The following is an 18,745-nucleotide window of genomic DNA, read 5'->3' on the forward strand; positions in this document are numbered from 1 at the left end:
ATTCCTGAGCAATGAATAAGTCAATAGACTTTGAAATCAGTAGGAGTCAAACATGCTAATGTACCTTTTAAAAGTATTTTATTTTGTGATAAGCATTTTTTAATGCTACTTCAGGCTATATATTGCATCATTTTACATAATAACTGGATGCCTCGCATTTATTCTTCTAGGACTTCACAAGATACAGCCTGCATTATTTATTTTTGATCCAGTGTGGATACAAAGTCCAAGCACTGCCACCTGCAAGTGCTCAGCAGTGCACTAAAATATTGCACTAGTAAAATTTCTGGTAGTGCACAACTTATAACTTTGTTATGATGCTGGATTTCTTTCATATTTTAATCTTTTTCCAAGGAAGCCCTTTCTCCCAACAACATTTTGCAGCGGCAGAAACTAATTGTAGCAGTATGCAGGCTCCCTACTGTCCTAATATTACCTTCAGGCATATGGCATTGTGCCGTGCTGTAACAGAGCTGCTCGCAGGCTATGGTAGGTGATGATGATCAAACTCCATAAATTTAATTTTTCCATTTTCTCCTTTATGTGTTTTGTTTAAGCATCCAGCCACTATATCTCCACTGTTTCTCAAACTTTCAGTCTCTTCATCACTTTCTCGGCAGAAGCTTCCATTTTGGAAAAAATAGCTGAGATGATACTTTGTTTTAGAGTATGTGTGACCAATGTTTTTATATTCCTTCATTCAAAGCAAAGACCAGAGCAGCCAAGGGTGCCACATTGGAAATGAGATCACTTGAGAGATGCATGATGAAGACAGTAAATGAAAGTCACCAGATGATACAGGCATTTACACACCAGTTGCTTACAGTGGAGTCGTAGTTGTAAGCCCATTAAATATTCAGTTGCAGGTGAGGGAACGTGCAGCTACTTATTGGCTGTTGCAGAACTTTCATACGGGGGAATGTCATTCCTGCAATAGTACATTGAGCTCTTCCTGTCCCTGCAATGCAGTCAGCTGTGAGACCAGCACGATGGAAATATAGCTTGCTGTCCTGCCTAGGATTGGACTACGGTAAATAGTTTGGCATCAGAAAAATCTAGAGAAAACATAGTTATCATCCACTGATGACGAGTTGCAAAGTTGAGCAGGAGGATTCAGCGCCATTACTACCCCAGTCTTATGGGCCCAGACTGATCTTTGCCTCATGAAGCCGAAAAAGAGATAACAAAGATTTATTTGCTATTTAAGCAGGCACGAGTTGGTTTGGAGACACTAAATAAAATCATATAGGCAGCAGAAATATCACAAAACTAAGCCAGATCCTAACTCACCAAATGTTGTGGCTGTTGTTGCAAGCCACCTCAGAATGACTAATGTTCACATGTGCCACTCGCTTCGTCACAGAGGTGACCCGCTGGAGCACAGTAGCAAAGAAAGGTGAGAGATACTGACTGTGGCACGTCTTTCCTCACTAGGGCATGAGCACCTTGCATGGCACAAAAGTTTGGGCCAGCACCTACTCTACCGCCATCTGAACAAGAGGAAAGTCTGCTTTGCTTCCTCCCATGTTAAGGCAAAATTTATTTTCTTTTTAAAAAAAGTGAAAATTTAAATAAATGTGCACTGGTATACAAAAGCTGAAATGAATCTCAGTCCATACAGAGAGGAACTGTTGTTGCTGTTTTGTTCTTAAAACATTCAGTACTATTGAACTGAGGTGCAGCATGCAAGCAGTTTCCTTTGTACTTGAACTTTTGATCTTGAATACAAAAAAAATGTATTTTTGAGTAGAACCATGAGTTTTGATGAGTCCTTATTAGTATGTTTGCAATGTGGCATAGTCCAAGTATCCAGTTGCTGAATTCTTTCAGATATGCTTTGATATTTTCACCACACTTAAATTAATTTGAATTGGTACTGTTCCATATACATTTTTACTTTTGACTACATTAGATGTAGTCTTTGATAAAGTCTTTTCTTTGGGAATCCAGACTTTTTGGCTGACTTTATTGCTTTTCTTAAAAAAAAAAAACCAAACAAAAAAAACCCCACAAAACTTCAACAAACACCACCACACACTAGATTTCAGGATCAGATTTGCTGGGGACACAATGTTTTTAGCATGCTGCTCTTCGTAGGTTGTGCTTGATTAACAATTTGTCACCCTGTGTACCTTCTTTTACGACGTACATGCCCCAGAAACAAGCTGGCTACCTTGAAATAGAGTGTCTTTGTTCCCTGGCATTTAACAGGGAGAGAGAAGTGTTTGGAGATTATGATGGGACATTGGGAGTGAAATGCTGAGGCAATAAAGAGTGATGGTTTTTCTTCTTTTATGTTTTAATGCTTGTGGTACAGAGAGTTGTAAATCGCTGGTTTCCTTTTCCATCTTTCTCCATGGTTTTGTTGAGCCTGAAGGAGCTCCCGGGTCTTTTGGGCTCTGCATCAGCTGTGTTACCTTTCCCTACGAACTCTTCTATGCCACGGGAGCCTTCCTCTGGGCATCGCAAGAGTATTCTGCATTCCTGGAATGGTACTGAGTCCCTGTACAAGATGGCATTAAACTCTGCACAGTACCCACATGTGGCAGCACTGGGTTTTGTTTATGTCCTTTGTCTTCTTGCTTTGAAGCTGTGCCTTCCCCATGAGATGAAGAGTATATCTTCCATTAGATTTTGTGTCTTTTTTAAAATGTCCAAAGGAATACCTGTTTTCCCTCTGATTTCTGGCAGCTGGACTTCTGTGCTGTTTTTTTTTTTACCCTCAGGCTGAAAAAAAATCCAGGATCCCTTTTCTTATCTAGGGCAGTAGCGTCCATTTGTGCTGATAACCTAGGCAAAGAAGGGACATTTCCAAGACACAGTGACATCTTAAAGCTTATGAATGTATAGTCATGTAATCCTTGGGCAGCAGAGGTAGAAAATCCTTGGGCAGCAGAGCCAGTGTTGCAGAGACAATGGCACTGTCACATTGGCGTTAGAGGTGCTTGTGCTGACAGACACCCACACAGACTGCCACAGTGGAGACGTGTCAATCAAAGGTTCACGTAGCTCCAAGGATTGCTATTACTTCACTTGCAGAAGGTCAGGGTTTGGCTGTTGGGACTGAAACTAGGCTAGAATACATGTATGCCCTGGACTGCGCTGGTAGAAGATGCTTTATAGTGTAAACCATGTCTGATATATTTTTGGGAAGAAATCTCTCTCAAGATAATTCCTCAAATAGTTCTCAGCCTAGATTTCTCTCTTTAGATGTCCTTGGTTGCTTCATAATCTTTCTTTTGGGGGACTGTTTGATAGCAGCCCCCAGGCTGCTTGTGTTCCTCTCCCACTGATCGCAGCTCTTGTTCAAAGGACATTTGTAGCAGCTATTTAATTCTGTGTGGGGAGCAGAAGCCTTTGAAATGGATGAAGTTGTGGTGAACTGTCAGAAAGGAGCATTAAAGAAACAGTTTTCCTGTATTTAGAATATTGTTAGCATGTTATGTAATTTAAACAGCTGAGAAGTCATGTTTTACTTATTTCAATGCTTCTTACTGTGACAGGTCTTGCAGCAGATCTCTGAAGGGAGTGGAAATATTTCAAAGTAACCCTGCTTACTTGGGCAACATCGAATTCTGTGAAAAGGAGGTGGTCTGAGGGGATTTGGCTGTGCTCAAACATCCCTAAAATTATTAGAGAACAGCAGCAAGCAAAAATATTAATTTAAGAAAGGTCTCCTTCCCCTCTCCACTTCTTTCTTTGCTATTTCTGCTAGACAGGTCTGCCCTCACACGACTGCAGAGGAAGCGAAGGTTGTCATGGTTCGGAGGATATTCAGTGGTTTTGAAAACTGCAGGTGAAATTAGGAAGAAGGAAGGAGTCCCAGGAATTTCAGCGGTGGATGATTTTGATGGCATTAAGAGTAAACGTAACTGATCATAAAAGGACTGGACAGTTTCATAAATGTAGCTGCATATTCTGTGGAGCCTGTTTAGGAGTATCTAGAGTCTGACATCGTAGGGCCCTCAGCTGTTACCTGTGATTCAATATGCTGAAAATATTTATATATGAACTGATAGGCAAATTCTTGCCATTTCACTGCTTAAAATAATTTTCTAATAATTTAAAAAAAAAGTTGCCAAAGAAACCAACAAACCTACCGTTTTGTTGATTCATTACCAATCTGCAGATAAAATTAAGGAATCTTTTCCTTGCTTCTGGTTGTCTGTTTTTGTGCTTCTTGGAGAATGTGGGCTCCCAGAGGAAAACGGTGACTGCTTTTATTGTGCTTTCGGGGTGAGCTTTTGAATGAGCTTCCTGATCATAGACTTTTGAAAGTACAATTCAGTTCACTTGAGCCTGGAGTAATGGATGAACAACAGAAAACCTGAAGCATTTCTACAAGCTCGTGAATCAAGCTGCTGCATTTACCAACACAGTAGTATAAAAGCAGCAGAGGGCCAATGCCAATCGTCTACGTCTCTTCATCTGTTTACTTGCTAACATGTTAAAGCTGGACATTTACTGTGCAAAAGCAAAACAGGAAAACCGTATGTGTGAGAACTGGAGAGAAGGACAGGGAGGGGTTAGTTATGGGATAATACCCTGTAGAGCATCATCTGAACTTGAATCTGTCATCCCAAATGGCTTGGTTACCATCATGTCTGACTTAAGATAAAAGCCAATAGTGAGCAAAGTGTATTATTTTTTTTTCTGTGATTATGCAAAATGTGATTGTCATGTCTTGCACACCACCAAACAGCTGGGCTAATTCCCAGGTTCTCCACAGACTTTGGGTATCTAATTGGCATGCTTAACTCGTGAGTTCAGTGCTCCTATCACCCTCTATAGACAGTGGGATAGAGGACAGAGGCGTCACCAGAAAGTCACTTAATTAGGCTGAATTTGGTTTCTGGAGGCCCTTCCATCTATCGACTCGCTTTCAAACTACAGCTCCAACTTGGACATCTTTGGAGGATGAATTCTGGCATAAACAAGCTTTTTACTAGGGCAGGACATCAGTGCTGAGGTATTGAGGTACACACTCAACCAGCTTGTCTTTTTCACTATCCATTCGAATAAGAATGCTTTTTAAAAGGTTATTGATTCTTTTGTTAATTTTAGACCAAAAGTGTGGTTTATTTAATCAAAATTTTAAAAAAGATATTTTTGACAGAAAAAGAAAATTACGCTATCAAAGATTTAGCACTATTTATATTTAGTTTCCAAAAATAATAACAACAAATCATCTTAAGTTTCAAATACATGTTTTTTTCCTTCTTCAGTCATCAGTTTCAGTAAGTTATATGTACAAAACAGATCTACTCTTGACTTCTAGTGCTTCATCTTTGACACTCTTGCTCCTCTTTGTGTACTGAAAAAATTGCAGTCAGTCCTTCGTGCGCCGTTTAGTTTGACAAGGTCAAAAGCTTCCAAACAGCTGAAGCCATGGGTTGCCTTCTTTCCATTACCTCCCTTTGCAGTGGGACCCACCAGCTGACTCTGCAGCCCCTCAGGAGTGCTGCTCAATTACTCATACGTTGATGCTCACTCTTTCTCCACTTGTTCAGACAGTCTCAATATGAGGAACTTGTAAATTAATAAAAATGTCATTGTCAAGAAGTGAATCATCTTAGCAAAATACCACATCCCTTGCTGCGAAGAGCTGAGTTACCTGGCAAGGATGTGTGTTTATTCACTGCACCTCGTGCTGGTTTTAGCATGGGCCAGGTTGCATCATGGCACACAGTTTAGCATAGGAGGGGAATCAAGTCAAGACCCTGCCATCTTTAGCAGTGAGGTAGCTCTAGCTGTGTTTGTCTGTACATGACCAATGCTAGGTTTAAATAACCCTGGTTTCTTCCCCATTTTCCTCAACTGATATCCTCCACATGATTGTAGCAACAAATGCTGCTGGACAACGGTCTCAGTCATATGCTCTGATTCGGCTGGTCTTGTGTGGAGCCAGGAGTTGGACTCAATGATCCTTATGGGTCCCTTCCAACTCAGGATATTGTGTGATTCTATGATTCGCAGCTGATGCATTGACTCTAGAGGTGCTTTATATTATTTTACTGTGGTCAAGAGTTGTTCTGCGGTGCAGTGAAGAATCAGACTATTACGCTGAATACAGCTCGGTATCATCACTGGAGTTTCAACATCAGTGTGAGACTGAAGTTACGACAAGATATCAAGTCAGTGGCGAAACTATTTTTCTGCAAGTCGTCAGGCAGAAAACATGAAGTAATAGCATAACAATTCATACTTCTGAGAAACTTTGCAAGAATATTTGTGTTAAAATATCAAGACATACATTGTCTTCTAGCTGGTTGTCATAGTCCCATTTCAAAATACCTCCTTATAACAACTCAGTCTTGCCATCATTGCAACAACACTTTCTTGATATAAACATTTAAGGGTCTAGTGAAATATGGGGCCCATTTTAAACTTTATCTTTTAAAAATGGATTTAGCATGATCTCAGTTAGATATTTATGATATAAAAGATCTATCACACCTGCTCTTCTCCTTTGTCAAAGTAGGATTATTCTTTGTTATTTGATAATACTTTGTTAAACGGATTGTCTTCATTTAGACATTTAAATTCAGTTTTCCTTCCCAGAGTTCTTTCCTTTTGTTAGTGTTTGGCAGAAGTGAACAGATTAAATATATTTAGAATACAAAATTTAAATAAAATAGGAATGGCAGCTGTCCAATACAGCAGTGTAGCTTAGCATAATGAGCACTAATAAAGAAGATAACAAGTCTATTAGCTAATATTAATTCTTAGACAATGGGTGCAATTAAATGTAGAACAATACAGAGGAATTTAATGGTTGGAAAGACATTAGTCTGACTAGTTAAGCAATATCCGGTTTTAGTTTTAGAAATGTGAATCCTGTTATTTTTAAACAGGATCTAGTTCTATCTCCCCCTTTTCTACACGTACATTTGGATGTGAATTTTTTTATTTTGTCCTCTCCTCATCAACCTTTCTAATTTTTATTTTTTTTCTTTAAATGAACCAATGAATGAACTTTTTCAACCACTTCTGTGCATTTCCTCCAAAACTGCTCACATTCAGCAGCATGGAGGAGCTTCAAACTGCATATGATATTCCAAGTGTAGTATCAGCAGTCATATGGATTAAGAAATCAATTCTGTGAATACAGCAGCATATAACCAAAATCTCAGACTCTTAATAAAGAGTTGTACTACACATGCCTCTCTAAGACATAACTTTCACCATGCCGTTCTCTTTGTGACTTGCTTGCATTTGGAAAAGTGTCATCAAATTCTCCTACTCTGTGTGTGTGTTCCAAGATGCTTTCTCCAAATGTTTTTATATCATGTTTACTATATGTGAGACAGACTTTATTTTTGTGTCTGTGGATTACCATTATTATTACTTTTTACATCAGAATAAGCACATTTTAATAAAATATAGTGGGTGATGTGCAGTGTGCGCTTGCAGCGCAGAAAGCCAACCGTGTCCTGGGCTGCATCAAAAGAGGCGTGACCAGCAGGTCGAGGGAGGTGATCCTGCCCCTCTGCTCCGCTCTCATGAGACCCCACCTGGAGTTCTGCATCCAGCTCTGGGGGCCCCAGTACAGGAGAGACATGGAGCTGTTGGAGTGAGTCCAGAGGAGGGCCACAAAGCTGATCAGAGGGCTGGAGCACCTCTGCTATGAGGACAGGCTGAGAGAGTTGGGGTTGTTCAGCCTGGAGAAGAGAAGGCTCCGGGGAGACCTTATAGCAGCCTTCTAGTACCTGAAGGGGCCTACAGGAAAGCTGGAGGGGGACTGTTTACAAGGGCATGGAGTGACAGCACAAGGGGGAATGGGTTTAAGCTGAAGGAGGGTTGATTTAGATTAGATGTTAGAAAGAAATTATTTACTGTGAGAGTGGTGAGGCACTGGAACAGGTTGCCCAGAGAAGCTGTGGATGCCCCCTCCCTTGCAGTGTTCAAGGCCAGGTTGGATGGGGCTTTGGGCAATGTGGTCTAGTGGAGGGTGTCCCTGCCCATGGCAGGGGGGTTGGAACTAGATGATCTTTCAGGTCCCTTCCAACCCAAACCATTCTATGATTCTATGACGTTGAGAACTTAAAATCTTAACTTTTGATTAGCTGTTAATAGAGCATACTGATATAGGATGATCCTCAAGTTTGGGGAGGAGTTCCTCTTAGTAAGTTATCATTCCTTTTTATTATATCCCCAATCCCGTTAGTGCTTACAGCAAATTTCAATTTAGTATTATCTGTGAATTTAATTAATGTTGTTATCCCATCAGATTACTTATTAAATTGTTAATTAAAATTGGAATTAGCACCGTTGTCTATACTTCCCTACTGAAAAACTAATGCTAACTAAGAATGTGTGAAATCTCTGAGCACTAAAACCAAATATATTGTTATATTTTTAGTATCTTAAATGACCTAGATGAATGACCTAGACTCCCACTTTTTCGTTTAAAACTTTTGAGCAATGACATGCAAACTAATTTTTACATTATTTTCATTGAATAATTTTTTCTGACTTTCTTTTCAATGACACAATGGAAACCTTGGAGGACATTTTTAGTGAAAAGCTAGAGTTATGATAGCACGAATTCTGAAATACTGTAAAATTCATGAATGAAGTTATAGAAAAATATAAAGGATAAATCCAAATGATAAGGACATTGTAAGATTTGACGAGGTTGATGATTGCTTTACGATGGAAACAGATTGGGCAGCCTGAGTTTTTCACTTTGTGAAGTTTGGGTTGGTTTTTTCCCCTGAATTCACTATGTTTTAGAAATGATCTGCAATAGTGTTCCTTCTTTTCACCCTTCAGACTTCTGTACCCTCTGGAGCATAAAATCGCCTGTCTTGAAAAGCTGCTCTCCGTTAGACAGAATGCAGTGCCCGTATCTCGATTGTGGTTTGCTCTTTCCTCTCATTAGATAACCAGAAATAATAGCCCATTTTACACCCTTTCAGTATTTAATAAAATTAAAGTATTTTGTTAAATTTTTGCAGAGTTATGTTTTTATAGCATACTCTGTCATATCCGGTTATTTCTTGCAAAGCTATGATGTGCACCGTTTTCCTGCTTGAGTAGATACTGCACGCCTGCTTGAACAGAGTTTTATTCAGAGGGTGTTTCTCAGTGGGCATGCAGTCAGTTGTAGAAACATTTCCTGCTTTCATGGTATAATGTATATTCATGTAATAGGACTTATAAGTCATGTTCCTATAAGTTGCAAGAAATATTTTTTTCACATCTAAATGCTTTCTAAATGCTAAATGGAAGCCAAAGGTTAGCATTCATGGCTTCATAACCATACATTAGAGGTTTAGCAGCACTGGAATATAAAATATTGTTTTATTATTAATATTTTGATATTTTATAAAATAATAATAAATAAGGAAGAATTTATTTTAAAGGTAAGGTTGTTCAGTGGTTTTGCTAGGAATACTTCTTTCCCTATCCACATACAGCAAGTTGCTTTTTATATAGCGTTCTTTGAAAAATGTATATTTTTTCTAAGACAGGCTCACCAAAAGATGCAATAAATGAATTTTAAGCTCTTCTGTACAATGAGTATTAGTTTTATCTTGGTATGGAATACCAAATAATGAGCATCTTTTCCTGGCATTACCACTGGTATGCTTGTGCCTTTGCCTGTATGATAGATGGTGAGTGATCAAACTCAACCTGTATCTCGACAAACTAGATTATGAACTATATCTAATTCAAAATTCATATATTTGCATTTGCACTAAGACATGTGCAGCCAAACAAACCTTTGAGCCTGAGCTCAGAACTGTGCTGTCACAGAGCTTATGGACTGGAGTTGTCGTGTGCCCCACAGCACAAGGCAAAACTTGCTCAAAATTATTCAGTCTGTTGTGTAGGCATCCCCTTAACGTTCACCAGTTATCTCATTTAATTTTGTATTAGTTCCTCCCTTTTATAATAGGGCGATAACACTCCTGTAATCACCATGGATATTTGGGGACGGTGAAGGAAAAATCAGTAACATTTCCTCTAAGCGTAGGTCACAGCCTGTAACACATAATATAAAACCGTTCAGTCAGCCAAGCTCGATGCAAAGGAGCTGGCTGTAGGGCAGCTAGCAGCATTGTAGCTGCACCATTTTAGCACTATGCCCATTTTAATTAATTTCTCATGAGAGTAATTAGTATGGGTACAAAAGTATGCTCGTGATGCTAGAAGTTACCTTGGTTATGTCTCTTTACATGGCATTGCATTATAGGATGTTCCCAAGTGTCCCAAAGCCAGGACTCTTTGTGCGACTATCTTCAATAGATACTGTGGTGGTATATTATTAATTCAAACTAAATTTTGATGCACCTAAATTTTCATTCCAGTCTCCCTTGGAAACCTTCCTGTAAATTTAAATGGTGGACAGCATACACTGGGAGATATTTCAGAAGGAGCTTTTTTGGAGAGGCAGTCCAGTAGACATTAAGATAAAAAAGTAGCCAGTTTAGGATGACTAGGTTGTTTACTAGGTTTCAAGGTTTATACATTTTATGACTAGACATCCCACTATTTTGAACAGTCAACCTTACATCAGTCCTCAAAAATATATAATAGACATCTTCCAAAACAAACTGTGATGAAAGAACAGATAAATGCAGGGGCAGCCAGCTTCACAGTTGTTTATTCCCATGCCTTCAAATTTAAAAGAATGGGCATCAGAAATGTAAACACTATTCCATCACTGCCCTGATCATGCTGTATAGATAGCTGTAAAGCCACCTTCTCTGAATATTAGCTGGTCTGTGGTTTATCAAGTCCAGGCTACTGTAAGTCCTGTTGGCCAAAGCACTATGCACTATTCACGTGAAGTCGCTTGTCTCTGCAGACCTTCTGTCCTTTTGAAAGGTAACATTTTCCATAATCCTTCCTCCTTGTTTTAAAAGTACTATTTGCATCTTGTCCCAAAATACCTGAATCTCCATGTGGCTATATTAACATCTATTTTATCTGAATTTGCCCCACTTACCAAGCAGTCCACCTAGTACCTGTCTTTCTCATCAGCTAACACTTCATGGAATCATTGATGAATATAGTGGAGCACCAATCTAGGATGATCTCTTAAAGAAGGGTGGTTGAGACATGTCTTAATTTTTTCAGTCAGAATGCTGTAAAGTGTCAAGAAAGATGCTTTGCAAAGTTGAAATATGGTGTATATAAACACAGTTTCCTTTGTCAGATACCAAATTTAAAGTAACCTCAGAGAATGAAACAGTATTTCTCTGACAAAACAGATTTTACGTAGTATCATGTTGAGTTGCCTAATTAAATTCCTAACTTCTAATTCTCTACTAATTAAATCCAGTATAATCTTTTAATTTCCCCCCCACACACACACTAGTTGGTTATTTTATTGCCTGGGATTGATGCTGTATTAACTGACATGCAGTCTGTCCATTTGCCCTCTTCAAATATTGGCACAGCATCAGAACCAGAATTTCCCCACTAATTCCCATTTGTATTGAAAATGAGCATCATTGTTAGAGAATCTTCTTAGGCAGCTCTTTCACTTTCGAGAAAAAGAATACATGTTCAGTTCTTTTCTGCAATACCAAAAAACTGTCAGCTGTTTGTAGAGATTTTCATGATGATTGTTGTTACCTACAGAACTTTGATACTGTAAAATAGTGTAAATCATAAAAGATGTGGTTCTAGCCTCAAAGATTTTACAATATACATTACATATTCACCCATATCATGTATGTCAGACCTACAAATACAACTTTGCTCATCTATGGGCAGAAATTGTGAAGTTATATTATCTCTCTCTCAAGAGATAAAAAGGGGACCGGCAATAGAAGTCTCCTGCCGCCCCTAAAGTAAATGGCATGGTGAGCACTATTTCAGCAAACCTGGAATGATCTCCATGTCTTAGTGGCCTGAGAAAATTGTCTGTTTTTTCAGTATTTTGTAGTCTACTGTGTAGCTTAGTTTCCAGAGTTATTAGCTGGTTTCTGTGCCACTGGAGTGGGGACGTAGATGGGCCCACACTTCCTCCCTAGCTGCAAGTCAACAGAGACTCAGCAGCCCCTTGGGAGCATGTATATTTTATGCCTAGATGAAAGCAGGCTTCTTATGCATTTATTATGCGCTTAATTTGGTGTGACAGGTTGCATTCATTTTGCAGTTGTGATTTTTGAAAAAAAAGGAGTTCTTTCAGTAATTGCCAGTAAGCTTTGCGTTTACATTGTACCATGTGGAGTTTGGTACAGTTACTCCATCCAAGGATTGGTCTGGCATACATGACAGAAAACAGTGGAAAATTTGGATCCAAAGTGAATCCAATAACAGCTTTAAGATGTACCAATATATTGTCTCTAATATAACAGCAGAATATCCAACAAGCAATAAGCATGGTAATTAGCTTTCCAGGTGGTGAACTACTACCAGATCCAATATTGCATGCAATCTTCAAAGTAGTTCTAATTTAACTGATAAAATGAAAAATTCTTAAAATAAATGGATACAAAACCATTAAGCAAATACAGTATCCATAATAATTTCTCTTGCAATTAATCAGAACAATATCATATGGTCAATTTTAAGGGGTGCTTTAAAGATGGAACTGAGTCTTAGAAACTGTGTTTGAGGTCATCTTTACTTGCATTTCTTCTCTTCTAGTAACTCTGAAAACAGTAAGATTGGATCTACCACCTTACCATCTCTCTGAGCTTTCGTGTTTTTAGTTACTTTGATACTTCTGCAAGCTTTGTGTAAACCCTGAAAGAAGAAGGTAGAGGAAGGGCAGGGGCATGTGTGCAAAAGAGTTTCACGTTGAGACACCTGCGTGGATTTTGTGGTCTTTGGTCTTTGGATCCTTGGTCTCTGTGTAAAGTGGAAGTTGGGAGGCAAACATTTGGTGAGAGTGACCATCAACATGTCTAAAACACTGCAGATTTCAAACGAAAAGCACAAAAACCCTTTACAAAATTAAATATTATTTGCAAATTGTAGTTGAGGATTTTATGACCATATAAAAGTAGAGTTTCCGTACGGTCACAAAAAATTTTCTGGAAGGTGGCTGTATTCACATTTCTGTCAAACTTAATCAATTATATTTTGGCACTTACGTTGCATCTTCATGTCAGTTTCTCCTTATCTGTCTGAACAAGAGGCAAATTGTTTCTTGTTGAAGTTCAGAGAAATTAACTGGTATGTTATTCCACAAACTGCATCTCTAATCTTTAAAAAAAGAACAGTGTGGGCAGATGATTTCACCTAAATAGAGGTTTTTTTGGGAAGTCAGGGGACTCCATGGGGGCGTAATGATCTACATTTATGCACCTGTGGACCTCAAGACTCAGGCAATTTAAGGCATTAAAAGCTTTATTTGCTTGAGTACTTCAATTAATTTTAGTAAGGATATTCACGGCAATAAGCACCAAGCTCAGAAGCATTTGCAAGATCAGCCCCTACAGTATTGAAGTGATTGTGCAGTTCTGGCACCTTTGCCACTGAACTTTCCTCTTTTTTTTCATGAGAAAACAAATGATGCAGCTACAAATGTGTGTCCGAAAACAGTGGTCATCTCTGCAGTGTCAAGATTTGTTGAATGTACTAGGCCATAAATACTGTACGTCATTCTGTCATTCTTCAGTTTTCTCCCAACAACGGTGACAGCGATACCTGTTGGTAAACAGATGATCTCCGAATGCTGACAGCTGTACTGTAAAATCCCTATTACGGATAACCTTGCCGTGCTATTTGACTTTGCGAGGAACGTCTGTCCTTTTCTAAATTGAATGATTGGATGGAAATTGTCATTCTTAATATGTTTACCTCCCATTTAATGAGCAATCCCATTATGAAGGCTGAAGACAATGCAGCCTCGCACTCGGGTTTCGTTACAGTTCATCAAAGAAAATACCCTTGCAATGTCAGAGCTCCTCTGCGGCAGGCGGCACCAGGAGCCGCTTAACAACCCGCCGTGAAAGAGGGAATCGTTTAAAGTCAGTGCAAAAAGATTAAAGGGAAAAAATTTCAAACTAGGACTTATCTAAGGCCAGGAAATGCCTCAAGGTACCATCCGCGGAATTTCTGTATTTTGCACCGTCTGGTAATATACTGTATGAGGTCTTCCAGTAATCAGGGCTTCTCCTCCCCCGGCACCCTTGCCCCCCTGCTCCTATCACCAAGGCTTCATCATCGTAACAGTCTAAAGACAATACAAAGACATTTTCTGAGATTCTTTTGCTTTCATGAAACTTCTTTGACCAATTTCTGCCTTCCTATTGAAGTTAAAAGCACTGTTGGTGGCAGAATCTGTATTGCTGACTGCAGTTTTGAATGACCCACATTTTATTTGACTAGTCAATAAGTGCAAAGAGAAGTCACACAAGTATAAACTACGGACAAAAATCCAACATAAAATGGCCATGTGTGTGCTGTGTGACGTGCCACATCGTCACCTGCCTTTTATGATCTGTTATTCCAGTGGATGCTTTGCATTGATACGAATGCCTCCACCACATTCAATTTCATTAGAAAACTGTGGACAATACCACGGTCACAAAAACGGTCTGGCAGAGTTTGTGGCCATGGTATGTTAGGCTCCACGTACACCTTGTGAAACGCTGGGTCTGTGTGTCCTGCTGGTTTCAAGGGCGAGCCAGGTTTGATGAGCCGTTCAGTAAAGGTCAACTCTGTGATTATTTTTCATCTCCTCTCATCTGGAGCAAGCAAGATGGTTAAAAAGCCGTGTTTGGTTGAAATATTTTCACTGTGGCTGTTTATATCTCATGTCTCTGACTTTCAAAGAATTTCCATGACTCTTCAATCTCCTTTAATTCCTGACCCACACCTTTTTTTTTTTTTATTTCCTGTCATGTAAAATTTTTAAATCAGTGCCGCATTTTGTAGTGAAAAAGCTGTAGGTACTCCGCTTTTTTAGTTCTCTGGAAATACCTCGATTTGTATCCTTAAAATGGCATTTTCCACTGTATGTTAATAAATGAGCAGATCATCTTTAAGGCATTCTATATGCTTTTTCTATCTTTAAGTCCTAGGCCTCCTCGTCTTCCCGATTATACAGATTATACGTTTCTAAGGTTTTTTACAACTTTATTAGAAGCATAACAAATTATAGTACATGAGCAGCAAGACCATAAAATCATATAACATCTAACTACAGCAACAGATTCATATTAACTGGAAATACAGGCACTGTGCTAAATCTGAATCTGCATCTCAGTAGAGTTTCTCCATAGTTAATGTTGATAATATAGAGATTCTATTTTAACATGGGCAAACAAATTCCATAATATTGTATATATTTAGCTGCAAAGGAAAACTGAAAAATGTGTAGATGACTTTTAAAAATTCTTTTTCTGCTATGTTATCACATACACAAGGTGAAATTAGGCACTATAATTAAGGATACTTAGGGACAGAATTTTGTTATTTATGCTTGCATATTTTAGACACCTTTCAAACTGTCATTATGAACTTCTGATTTTATTTTCATTCCTGACACTTTTAATTTGAAAGAAGAGTCTCAGAAATCATCAGACGAAATTTAAAACAGAAGTTGAAATGATTGTAAAGGAAGAGGATGAATCTACAGAGAATAAATCATAACCATTTACAAATGTGGACTACTTCTGCTTTTAAAGTACAGACTTAACAGTTACTAAGAGCATGCTTTTTGGTTAAGTGCAACTAGCTATACGTTAAATTGAAATAATATCTTTTTTTCAGATTCTATGTAAATCCTCATGTTGCTTCTCGGAGGTGACGTTGGAAATAGCAAGATGAGTTATTTATGTATTTTCAAGGGCTACTGGAAATAGTAGAGACAGCCAGGTGAGGAGGTTAAAATAAGGATAAAACAATTGCTTGGTGAAGCATGGTACACAAAAGGAAAAAGGAATAGCTTTTTGCCTTATCCAGTAGATCAAGGCAGTTTCAGTCTCAAGGCTGGCACAGAAAACATCGCTTGGGGTCAAGAAAGGGTGTTTTGCATTCTAGGGAGAAGATGAACATCCCTGTTTTCTTCTTTCTTTCTTTCTTTTTTTCTTTTTTTTAAGAGTATTGAAATTTCCATTTACAATGCAATGTGAAGCAGCTTACTCTCCTTTATAGCAGAAAAACGATTTATTCATGGGAAAACTAATGGATCTGAAAGCCATTCACTATTAGGATACCCAGCTGAGAACTGAAGGGAATTTTTGAGTGTGCACCTGCGTGTCTTCATGGTGCTACCTAAATGAGTCACGCCAGTCAGTCGTCTTCAACTGGAAAAGTACCTGCAGAACAATGGCCATATGTAATGGGCATCAGCTGGAAACAGTCTGCAGCTCCAGAGCTCAGAAATGTAAAGGGCTTGAAGAAGGACCTGTTCTCCCATTCTCCCATTCTGAAGGAAAAAACAACTTATCCTTCAGTTTCTTTGAAAGCCAAAATTTGACATAGTAGCATAGGCCACCATTGACCACCCTTTGTACTGTGGACTCCCTAAGACTTTGTTTTCCAAGCATGGTTTTCCCTTGCACTCCTCCTGAATTTTAAATTCACTGCACTTTTCAAAGTTCCTTTTTTTTTCTGAAGGAGTTAGCGGTAGACAGCTGCTCTGTGATGGTGGTGGTCTCATGGCTGTATTTGCATACTTCGTGTGGAGTAACAGTGACATCCAGTGGTTGGATATTTCAGCCAGATGTATAAATCACTGTGCCGAGCAGTATTTCAGTGAACGTACTCCTGCCGGTGCTTCCGTTAAAGCCCTTTCCAAGGTTCCCTTGGGTGGGAGGTGAGGGGAAACACAAATAAACTTTATAGCAAAAGAGATTTGCTCTGGGACTTTGAGCAAGCGTTGTGCTGAAGTGGAAGAAAATTCTTTATGATTTTAAATCCAAAAGGATTGTTGGGTTTGGGTTTGGTTTTTTTTTTTTTGGATGTTCATTTCTGTGGTTTAAAATCTGTTCATGCAGCAGCGCAAGGTTGTTACTTATTACATCATGACTTTTTGAGTTTTACTTTGTATCTGAAGTTCACCACATAACTATGCAGCTGTACACATAGAAGACATTTTCCTTTGCCATGTGCAATTAATATTCTTGTAGTTGAATAAGGGAGAGAGAGAAGATAATGGGAAGAATTTTTCATTTCTTTGTGGTATGACGTATGTTTATTCCATTGACTTGTTAAACTAAAGGGTCTGTTATTATATATAAAAACCATCCCAATTACTGCATTCATTCTATACTGTGCAACTTGTTGGGTAATTTTTTGGTTGTCAAAGCTTGAATGAAGCTCTTAGGCATGAAAAGAAACTTTTATTATTGTTCATCTGAACCAGTCAAGTTGGAAGACATCTCAGACACAAATTCTTCCCAGTGTGTTACTGTGCAATTTTTCTTGTAGGCTTGTTGGCTTCCGTTCTCAACAGATGATCTGTCAGCTAGCAATGTAAACTTAAATAGCTTTTATTATATTAAATAAATCACTTTTTTTCAGTCTTATCTCAAGTTCTGTAATAGTCTCTCCATTAGCTTTCAATAGTAATGATTTTCCTGGTCAGTAAGGAGAAAGAGCAGTGGAGGTACCTTTCTGCACCTTCCTTGCTGAATGGTAAAGATTTTTTGGTCCACCCAGTAAGGAATCTTTGTTCTGAAATGCAAAAGCATTTCAGACAGAGTCTAAGCTTTGAAAAGGTCGAAGTGCTGGTGCATCGCTTCTGAGTTATGGTAGCGGTCATTCCTGAAATAGTGTTCAAACTGATTAAGATAAGATAGATGGCAATGCCTACAGAGTAATAAAGAATTGTTGCTTTATGGTGTGCCCCCCCCCCCCCCCCGCCCCCGCTGATGTAACTGAAGAAGTCAACACATTGCAAATCAAAACAGGCAACGTCCCCATAATTTCAAGCCAAATACTGGGAAGCCTATGAGTTTTATTACCAGTTAAGGAAGCAAGAAACATTGATTTCATTTTGAGAAAGCAGCAGTATGTTTCTGTCCTCTCATTTTTGTGTATTTTTCTGCTTCTCTGTGTACCCTGGTGCTAGTAGTTCTTGAGGAAATTTCTCCTTATAGGTTAGGGAGAAAAGCTTTGAACACAGAAAGCTCTTGTTGACCTTTCAAACTTTGGTGATTTGTCACCAGTCTGTTCCAGGGTTAATATGAATGATACCTTTCAGTTAAAGGCTGAGAACTCTAAGATTTATTCTGAAGTCCCCTTAGGCTGGAAATAGTTGGTTTCAACTCTGTGTGCAGTGAAGCATTTACTGTGGAAGTGTCTGAGAAGACATGTCAGCAGTTGTTTTGGGGCAAATCTTGTGTCTATCCAAGTCTTTGTACGTGTACAAACTGATTTTAAAAAAAAAAAAAAAAGAGTTTATTTTAGCCCTCAGATTTATGCAGTTTGATGCTTAGTTTAATTTTATAGCTACATGTCAATTCAAAATTTAAGTAAAAAACTGGTGTTCACTGTTCTTGGCTTCAGTCGTCATTAGGATGTAAATTATTCAGTGCAGTCAGGTAAGTGAGCTTCTGAGGAGACACACTTCAGGGCTGATTTCTGATGTGTGAAAAAGAAGAGAGGTGGTTGGCTTGCTCCAGTACTTCAGCTGTAGATGGAGACATCTCTCTAATGAAATTCTTTTAAGATGAAGTACATAAGTTTCTTTAAAAAGTACTTTACAGCATATAATGCATAGGGTGTATATTATGGAAAAGCACTTTTCTCAATTACAGCTGAAGTAATACTTTGAATAAAAGGGGGTTTCCACCTGCATTTCATGTATTGCTAGTTAAGATTATCT

At 38.6% G+C, this 18,745-nt stretch overlaps 1 protein-coding gene across 7 annotated transcripts in view; it reads left to right on the forward strand.

Moving 5' to 3' along the window:
- The window catches only part of FGF14 (fibroblast growth factor 14), a 422,900-nt gene that overhangs the window by 360,091 nt on the left and 44,064 nt on the right, over nt 1–18,745 (forward strand). The gene's annotated exons all lie outside the window — the stretch shown is intronic.

This window comes from Grus americana, chromosome 1 (genome assembly GCF_028858705.1).
Source record: "Grus americana isolate bGruAme1 chromosome 1, bGruAme1.mat, whole genome shotgun sequence".
NCBI lineage: Eukaryota > Metazoa > Chordata > Aves > Gruiformes > Gruidae > Grus > Grus americana.